Consider the following 9,015-nt stretch of genomic DNA (forward strand, 5'->3'; position numbering starts at 1 on the left):
GGCCAATTCTTTTTCTATTTTATACCCTCCACTCAGGGCACATCGTTGGCCTTTAATAGATGTGTGTTGAAACTGAAAAAAAAAAAAGTTCTGATTGCAGCATGTTGAACAGTTTCATGCAACTCAAGGATATGCATAAGAACCATACTCCCTCTGTAAGCCTCGCTTTGAGGGAGGCTTATCTGCTCTGACAGTCAGTGGAGTGAGCTACCTTGGAGTTTCAGCGTCTCTACTCAGTAGTGGTCTTATGAGCTATGTGTTTACAACATTGCATTGCATTTGCCCACAATCATGGCCCAAGCCCCTTATTTATGTTTGTTGCTTGCAATAGGGTAAATATAATGTCACTGAATTAGTAAGCATGTTAAGAAATAGTCTTGTTGGTTTGCTAAGCCATATCATTTATGGAATTTAATCAGAAGGAAGCCATCCTCTTAAAAAAACAAAAACCAATACTATATCCTGAAGTTACTCAGTTCATTGACCTGTCAGTTGTGAATTTTATGTTATTAGCAGACATGAATGAGATTGTTAATGTTGTACTATAAATAGAGTAGCCTTAGATAAATTTACTTAGTTAGTAACATAATTAATATACTGTAAATCTCCTGCAAAAAATTTTGTGGTGTTCCCTCCTTCCCTTAACGAATTATTTCTTTTATTTTTGAGATGAAATCTTAATGCACTTAACTGAAGACTAGAGTTTTGCCTGGTGAAAAACACAGTCTATTAAATGGTAATCGACCACTTAAGCAGCATTCCACTAAATACTACCATTCCATAACTATGCTGTTTTGATGCCTATTATAGCCAGAACAAAGGAAACATCAATTATCACCATTTCAGTATACTTCCTAATGAAGTAGGAAGTACTTTCAGCTTTCCAAATACTGTAACGGTGTCATCTAACATTCTTCAACAGCTGTTAGTGACCCTTTGGCCCTGCTTGAACACTTGCATCCATCTGAAATCCAGCCGTGTCAAGGGGAAGCTCCCCTCTCTTCTGAATTTGGTCTTAGATTTTGAAAATATAAAAACCTTAACCTCTGGTTGAGATAAAAATCTCCTTTGTGGAAGAGGTCTTTGTCCGTCGTCCCTCAGAATCTGCTCTTAAACACACAGAAACCTTGTATTGCATAATGCCCATCTCACTGGTTAGCACTTTATGTATGATCTTTAGTACCTATTTCTTGCTTTTCCACTCATTAAAAACAATTTTCATTGTCTAGACCCTCATAGAGGTAGAATATTACTGATTAGTTGACTATATTCTTATCTGCATAATAAAGATTATTGGTCAACCTTTTCAGCAAGGGTTTTGTTTTTTTCTTCCATTTTCAGCAAATTTTCAAAGAATGGTTAAAGCTTTAGGATCTAAAAGACCTGGTTTTACGTTCCATTTCTTTAACTCCCAAGCAATCATTTCTAATTTTGTAAAGTGAAAATAACAGTATCTTCTCAAATAGCTACTTAGCCTAAATGACCTTAGCCTTATATGTAATAAGCACATAGTTATTACCAGTTGATACTTCATATCCGTATCTGAAGCTGAACTTTGGACCATCTCCTCTCCAACCTCCCCATCAACTGATGGCAGTTCCATCTTCTAGTCTTTAGACCAAGACTTTGGAGTCATCACTGACTCCTTTTTCTCTCAAACCCCACATCCTATTGGCTCTACCTTCAAAATACACGGTGATTCCTAAAGCCTCCTAAATGGCTCCTGGCTTTCATCCTTACTCTGTTCAGCTTATTCTCAAGCAGTCAGAGAGAGCCTTTTATTTTTTATTTTATTTATTTTTAAAAGATTTTATTTATTTATTTGACAGAGACACAGCGAGAGAAGGGAACACAAGCAGGGGGAGTGGGGAGAGGGAGAAGCAGGCTTTCCGTGGAGCAGTGAGCCTGATCCCAGAACCCTGGGATCATGACCTAAGCTGAAGGCAGACACTTAATGACTGAGCCACCCAGGGGCCCCAGAGTGAGTCTATTAAATGTAAGTCAGATCATGTTACTCCTTTCCCCAGAATTCCACAATCGCCCCTCAGTTTCACTCAGAGTAAAAGCGAAAATTCTTACAATGGCCCACAAGACCCTACATGATCTGCCACCTCTTTGTGCTCCTCTCCAACCACATCTCTTGCTACTCTCTTCCTGTTCTTATACCTTCTAGCCACATGGGCCTTCTTGTTTCTTGAATACACCAGGCAGACCCCTGCCTTATAGCCTTGGCCCGGGCTGTTCCCCCTACCGGGAACACAGTTCTCTCAGATAGCCTCTTAGTTAACTCCTTCAAAACTTTGTTCAAATCCTATCTACCCAGTGACGCCAAGCCTGACCACCTTATTAAATACTACAACTTTACTTTGCTTAACTTTGTCTTTTTTTATGACACTTTTCACTTATTACTACCTACATTATTTACTTATTTATTATGTTTACTGACTATTGTCTATGTCTCCCCATTAGAAGTATAAACTCCATAAATGCAGAGATCTTTGCCTCTCTTGTTCGCCAACATGTCTCAAGCACCTGAAATAGTGCTTGGCAAATATTTTTTAAATGACTGAATTGTATTTAAGGTAGAAATCTAAGCAATATGAAAAAATGATGAGTTCCTAAATTATATATTCTTTATTACACTTAAAAGTTATAGTTATCCACTGGTGAATCTTGGTCACTTCAGTAATGACTAAGATACCCCTAACTATTTCCATGGTACTTACTCATAATCATTTATAAGCCACTTTGCTTTTATGCTATTTAAAATAAGTCGTCTTCACCTAACAGGGCACTCTATTTATAATCGTGCCTACAGTTGGTGGAGATTCTAATCTCAGTTTCCCAAGTGCCAGTGCACTCTTAATTCCCAGTTTGACATGTTTGCAAATGCATGTACATGCTTTCTAAATGTTTTTTTTTTTTTTTAAAAAAACCAGCACATTCCCAATACTGATTATGTCTGTTGAGAAAATAGGGAATGCTATTGGGAGGAAGTCAGAAGATATATTGGTAATATTTTACTTCTTCAGGTGGGTGATAGGTATCCAGATGTTGGCTTTATTATTGTTATAATCTGCATATACATTATACACCATCTTTTGTATGTATGAAACATTTCTTTTTTTTTTTTTTTAAAGATTTTTTATTATTTATTTATTTGAGACAGAATGAGAGACAGAGAGTATGAGAGGGAGAAGGGTCAGAGGGAGAAGCAGACTCCCTGCCGAGCAGGGAGCCCGATGTGGGACTCAATCCCGGGACTCCAGGATCATGACCTGAGCCGAAGGCAGTCGCCTAACCGACTGAGCCACCCAGGCGCCCTGTATGAAACATTTCATAATAAAAAAGGAAGGACAAAAATAAATCCAGTCTAGCATTTACTTGTTCTACTACCACTCTTTATCTTCCCTCCAGTTTGATACGATGTAGCTCTCTGAACATAGGTCATCTAGCCAGTTTGTGGAAACATAACTGCTGTTGATTTATCATTTATACCCTCTCCCAGCCCACAACCATCTCACTGATGAGTCTGTGATATGAGATCAAATCAGAAAGATCCCCAGCAGAAACAAACAAACAAATTAAACTCATTGCTTTATTGATTTAATCAACCTAGCAAGCTATCAAGAGGGATGAGAATAAAGACAAAAACGAAAACATGTGATGGCTGCCAAAGCAGATTACTTTTTCAAAAGACATACATAAACATAATAACTTCACAGTTGATTATAATATTTTGTCTTCCCACTATAGCAAGGCAAGTTCCTTGCTTACCTTCATTTCATCCTCCCTTCCTTGACCCCACTGTGGTATAGGGATCTGATATCTGCTTCCACAGCGCACAATTCTGGTCACGTGTAGAACTGTAACTGCCCATTTATGTGCCCCCACCCAACTAGACTAGAAGTTCACTGAGGAATGGTCCCATGTCTTTTCACCATTTGAGCCCTATTCCTGGGACAGCTCCTAGGGTTTTGGTATGAGACTAGCTCAGTTCAAAGGTCAGCTCCTCTTCTTACTCTCTGTGTAACCTTCTTAACCTCTCTGTGCTTTCATGGCATAAGCCCAGGATGTGAGGATTAATGCAATGACACATCTAAATTAATTAGCACAGAGTCTGGTCCAAAATGTAAGCTAAATAAATAGAATAATTATTTATGATCACCATTTGGTGATAAAGAGGAAGCTGAGTTGACAGAGAAGAAAGAAAATAACTCTTACAATACGATTCTTAGTGATTCACGTGCATTGTCAATCTTCAGGAAATGTTTAGAAACCACGTCATGAGTTCAAGCTTTAGAGTGCATGCTGAGACGATGTGGTTCCTTGGAGTGGTGCTACATCTCTACCTGCTTATACCTCAGGGTTGGTACCAATGGGCTTGCCTAGGTCAGGGGCTTGTGACATTTTGATGGTACAACCCAGAAGTGGAACTGATATATCTGGACACTTAGCAAACATTTCTTGAGTCCCAACTATGGTCCCAGGAATTTGGCTAGATAATGAGGATGTGGTGGTGGCAGGTCACATCCTCTAGTCCACAGGCCCCACCTTGTCATGCCGCACGTCCAGTCTAGCCCCTTAAACTGAGTGTAGCTCATTCAATGCCAATCCTTAGTGCTGCTGTTCTCTCTTCTCAAGAGACATCTAACTGTCAGCTTTTCCAAATATATAGCAGTTTCCCCTACAAATCATGTTTCTCATGACAACTATAACTGTAATACACATACACATGACTGTACAACCAGTGTACCGATCTAATGCCTCAAATCCTGGCATTTATTATGCACTTGAACTTATAATAATTGCTTAAACTTTAAGCTATTTGCCACACAGGATGACAGAACTGACATAAATATAGACATATTTACATACTATAATATTAATTATATTAATAAGCATTGTTCTATTTTGAGGTGAGAATTACTAAGATCATTCTGTTGCCTATAAATTAAACTCATGAGGTCTTTGAAATGGAAAATATTTTGGTGTGGTAAACTATGAAACACCAACTTAATTTATTATAAGATTTGTGGACTCACTAAAAGGTTTTGGATATAAAGATAATTAAAATAAGATCGAAGAGGGTTTAGAAGTAAATGAAAATAATAATAATTACTCCTTTTCTCTTTCTTTTGAAAGTAGTATGGTTTGAAGAAATTCAGAGTGGCATATCAAATACAGACATTTATGGCAATAAATTTTATAAATAGCTCATTCTAATAATAATATGAAAATATCTAGAACGTTTTTGTTATAAGTAAATAAAGGTTAATAAAGTAGATGATTGGTATACATTCCTAGGGTATAAAAATATGAAACATTAATGGACACTACATAACCTAGTAAGTACTGTGTTTAAGATTTAAAGTAACTAAATCATAAGGTAATCCATATTATAAAGTTATATTTCTTGAGAAATAATAATTGAAAAATTTTGAAATTTAATATCGACCGCCCCAAGCTTGGGCACATCAATTCCCCATCTTAGTTTCTCAACAGAATGGAAATCGGCCATCTTACATATAGACCAAAAATTGACTACTTTTAAAAGAACTTCCGAGAAACAAAAGGCCTCAAAAGTGTTGATATTTCAGACTCTAACAAAATCTGTTATCATTATGACTTTTTCCGTCCTTTTCTGTGTGATCAGCAATTCTAACTTTGCCAGCATTTCAGACAGGACAAATTCAAAGAATTATAGCAGTTCGCCAATTGCTATTATAATGACAGACATACTCTAGCCCAACAATCTCACTTTACGAATAAGTTATCTCAGGTCCAGGGAGGTTAAAGCACCTTAATCAAAGTCACCCTTGTCTAGTTAAAGGCAGATATGGAGCTATAATCCAAATATCCCAAGTATCCAGAAAAGACACAAATATTAGTACCAGTGTGAAAATTATTAAGTATTAACAGCCTGAAGATGACATTATATTTCTTAGACCTTTCACAACATGTTAAACAGGCAGGAAATACCACCCGGAAGACATTATAGAAGATTTCTTAGTAGATTTTCTGTGAATTTTGCTAGCCAGTCTTAACTGTAAGACTATTTCAGTGAGGCCAGAGGGAAAATTGCCAGTGTACAAAAGCTCTCTTTTCTGAAATTTCTGTTCAGAGGCCTAGAATTTAGAATTAGTAGTAGGTATTAAGTACCCTTGCCTTTATTTAAACCACATTTTGCCACCAGAAATAATACCCTGGGGAGTAATAAACTCATGTGCCTTTTCCCCATGTTACTTTCCTCCTTTACTCCTTTTCTCTCTCTCTAATAACCACATTAAAAGTTCTTTTTGAACCACTTTACTCTGAGTCGCGCTAGAAACTACACGTCTGGTGTTCTACAATGGTATAAATAAGAAATACCTTCCCACAAGGAAAATCAGAGGTGCAGGGGGCAAAGTCTTCAGGGGGACTCCTGGATAGGATATCCTACTCAGTTTCCTTCATTCTATGAAATGGCACTCCGGACATTCACTCTACGCCAAATTATGAGACTAACTCCTGGTGTCCAAACCGGCCCTCTATCTTATTTTAAAATGGAAAGGCCAATCACTGGTAAAGATGTTTTTAAAAAGAAGAAACAGATGTCCAAAGTTTTAAAGTCAGCAAACACTCTAAGACACGTCAGACTGCGATCGTCTCTCTCAAATTCTCACACGACTCGCACTGAATCTACAGTGCCTTAAAATGCGCCCCCCCCCCCCCCCAGGAATTCCTTCCGAGGGTCAGGTTGGGGCTCCTGGGCTGCTGGACAGGCGAGGGTTCAGACGGGTTACCCGTCTGTCCCTGAAGCAATTTTCTGGGCAGGAAATCAGTCAAATGTGATGAAAGAAAACGCGGGGAAGACGAGCCCGCGCCCCAAGCCCCGCGTAGCTGGGTCAAGGGCTGAGGTCAGCAAAGGGGACCCCGGGGACGCGCTCCCCTCGAGGGCCAAGCGGGAGGCGCGAGTTCTCCGGGCCACGGCCGGCAGCTGCGTCGGAGCCGGGACCAGAACCACTGGACACATGGTCCCGCGGCAGCCCCAAGGGTCCCGGCTGCAGCTCGCAGGGCGCCCGGACCGGCCGGCGCCGCTTACCTTGACGGCTCCGCGCGGACTCGGCAGGGATTCTGCGCGGGCGCGGGCGCGGGTGAGGGCGGGCCGGCGGCGGGGCGGCGGCGGGGCAGCGGCGGGGCAGGCGAGGCGGCACACTGGGCTCCACCCGGGCTCAGGTCCGCCGCCTCGGAGAGGAAGTGGTGTCAGCCCTGCCCTTTCCACGCAGCGCGCAGACGTGTGGCGCTCGCCGCGCCGCTTTGCATCGAGGTGCAACGGGGGCGCCTGGTGGGAGGCACACCCGCGGGAGGATGTGTGGATGAAGACTTCTAAGACTCGGGGGCTGCTTTTTCCAACTCATCGGGTCTGTGCCTCATTTCCCCTATTTCTCCCCCGCCACACCACACCCCTGAAGGGAAAAAAAAGTTTTTGTTTTTTAAGTTCTGGGAAAAGTTGGGCCTTCCTCTCTCGCCCCTCCCCTACGCGCGCCCTCTTCTCTGAGAATTCCCTCGCTGAATGATCCTCCTTTGTTGCTCGATCTATTAGTGGCTAAGGGATGTGGGGCCAGACGACGGCTCCGCATAAGCCCGAGACCCTGGTCTCTTTTGCAACGGCCTTCCTGAGTGTTTACTTCAGCCCCTCTGCGCTTCCTCTTTCGGGCCAGTTGAGCAAGGCCGGATCTTCCCGCGGCGCGCAGCCCACCCTTGGGGGACATGGCGCGGGAGTGCGGAGCAGAGCGACCCCGCGCCTGCGCGCCTGCCCGCCGGTCCGCAGGGACGCGCTCTAGGGGGCGCGGGTCTCTGCGGGAACCCGGGTGGAGTCGGAGGTCGGGGGTCAGGCGGGGAAGGGCGCGCTCGACTCAGCCCATTTCTCAACTGTGCGATTGGCAAACCCCCCAAAGTTTAACGACACCGAGTTGGCGCGGGAGGCTGTGAAGAAACAGGCACTCTCACACATTGCGAGTGGAAATCCAAAGTCGTATGAACCCCGTGGAGGCGAATTCAGCAATAGCCATTAAACTTACATATGCAGTTACCGTTTGATCCAGAAATCCCACTTCTAGGAATGTCTTAGGACGATTGAGTGATGACAAAAAGTTTTGCATATACCCACGCCCGTTCTTGGCCGCAGGATTTGTGATAGCAAAGGACTGACTGGAAGTAACCCGAGACTCATCGGAAGTAGAGCCTCCTGAGAGTGGGGAGATCTGAAAATACAGAAGTTAAAAACAGTTAGGATTTGTAAATGTGGTTGAATGAACCTCCTCTTCCCCTGTAAAAGCTGTGTCTTCAAGGGCTTTTTATGTGGGGAAGGTGGTGGAGAAGGCATAAAGACATACATTGGACATGTAAATTAATTAGGTAAATTAGATAGTTCAGTCATTTAATAAAAAACTTATAAGCACCTACTCATCTAAGAACGATGAAAATAGTTGTGAAGAAAACAATTCCTGCTCTGGTGGGTGGTACTTTCTAGATGGAAGAAAGCAAATTAATATTTAACATGTTAAGTAATGTAAGTATTTTGAAGGGAATTAAGAGGTGAGAGTGATAGTAGGGGGATGGAGCCGTTATATTAATTAGGATCATCAAGGAAGAGCTTTCGATATGTGTCACTTGAGCCAGACCTAAATGACATGAGAGATTAACTCATGTGGATTTTTGAATGAGAATGTTCAAAGGCTCTGGGTTAGGAGGGCACTTGAAATACTGGAAGAACAGCAAGGAAGCTAGTATGGATGGAGCAGAGTGAGAGGAGACAGGTGGTATATGAGATCAAAGAGGAAATTGTGGCCAGATCATGTGTGTCCTTTCTGGCTATGGTAGGGACTTCACTGTGAGATAGGAAGCCATTGGAAGGTTCTGAACAGTCAGTACTATATAGAAAGTCAAGCGATGGAGTGACTTACATAGAAGAGGAAGAGTGGGCAGGCAATATCTCTTTGCAAAATAATGAAAAGGGGCAGCCATTCCGAG

At 42.1% G+C, this 9,015-nt stretch overlaps 1 protein-coding gene across 1 annotated transcript in view; it reads right to left on the reverse strand.

Annotated features, from left to right (window-relative positions):
• The window catches only part of APBB1IP (amyloid beta precursor protein binding family B member 1 interacting protein), a 108,684-nt gene extending 101,059 nt beyond the window's left edge, over positions 1-7,625 (reverse strand). Inside the window, exon 1 of the mRNA XM_035029487.1 lies at positions 7,085-7,625. The gene's annotated coding sequence lies outside the window, so the exon portion shown is untranslated. The remainder of the gene's footprint in view (positions 1-7,084) is intronic.
• Between the last annotated feature and the right edge of the window lie 1,390 nt (positions 7,626-9,015).

Source organism: Mirounga leonina, unplaced genomic scaffold, assembly GCF_011800145.1.
Source record: "Mirounga leonina isolate KUSES-001 unplaced genomic scaffold, KU_Mleo_1.0 Mir_242, whole genome shotgun sequence".
NCBI classification, from domain to species: Eukaryota; Metazoa; Chordata; class Mammalia; order Carnivora; family Phocidae; genus Mirounga; species Mirounga leonina.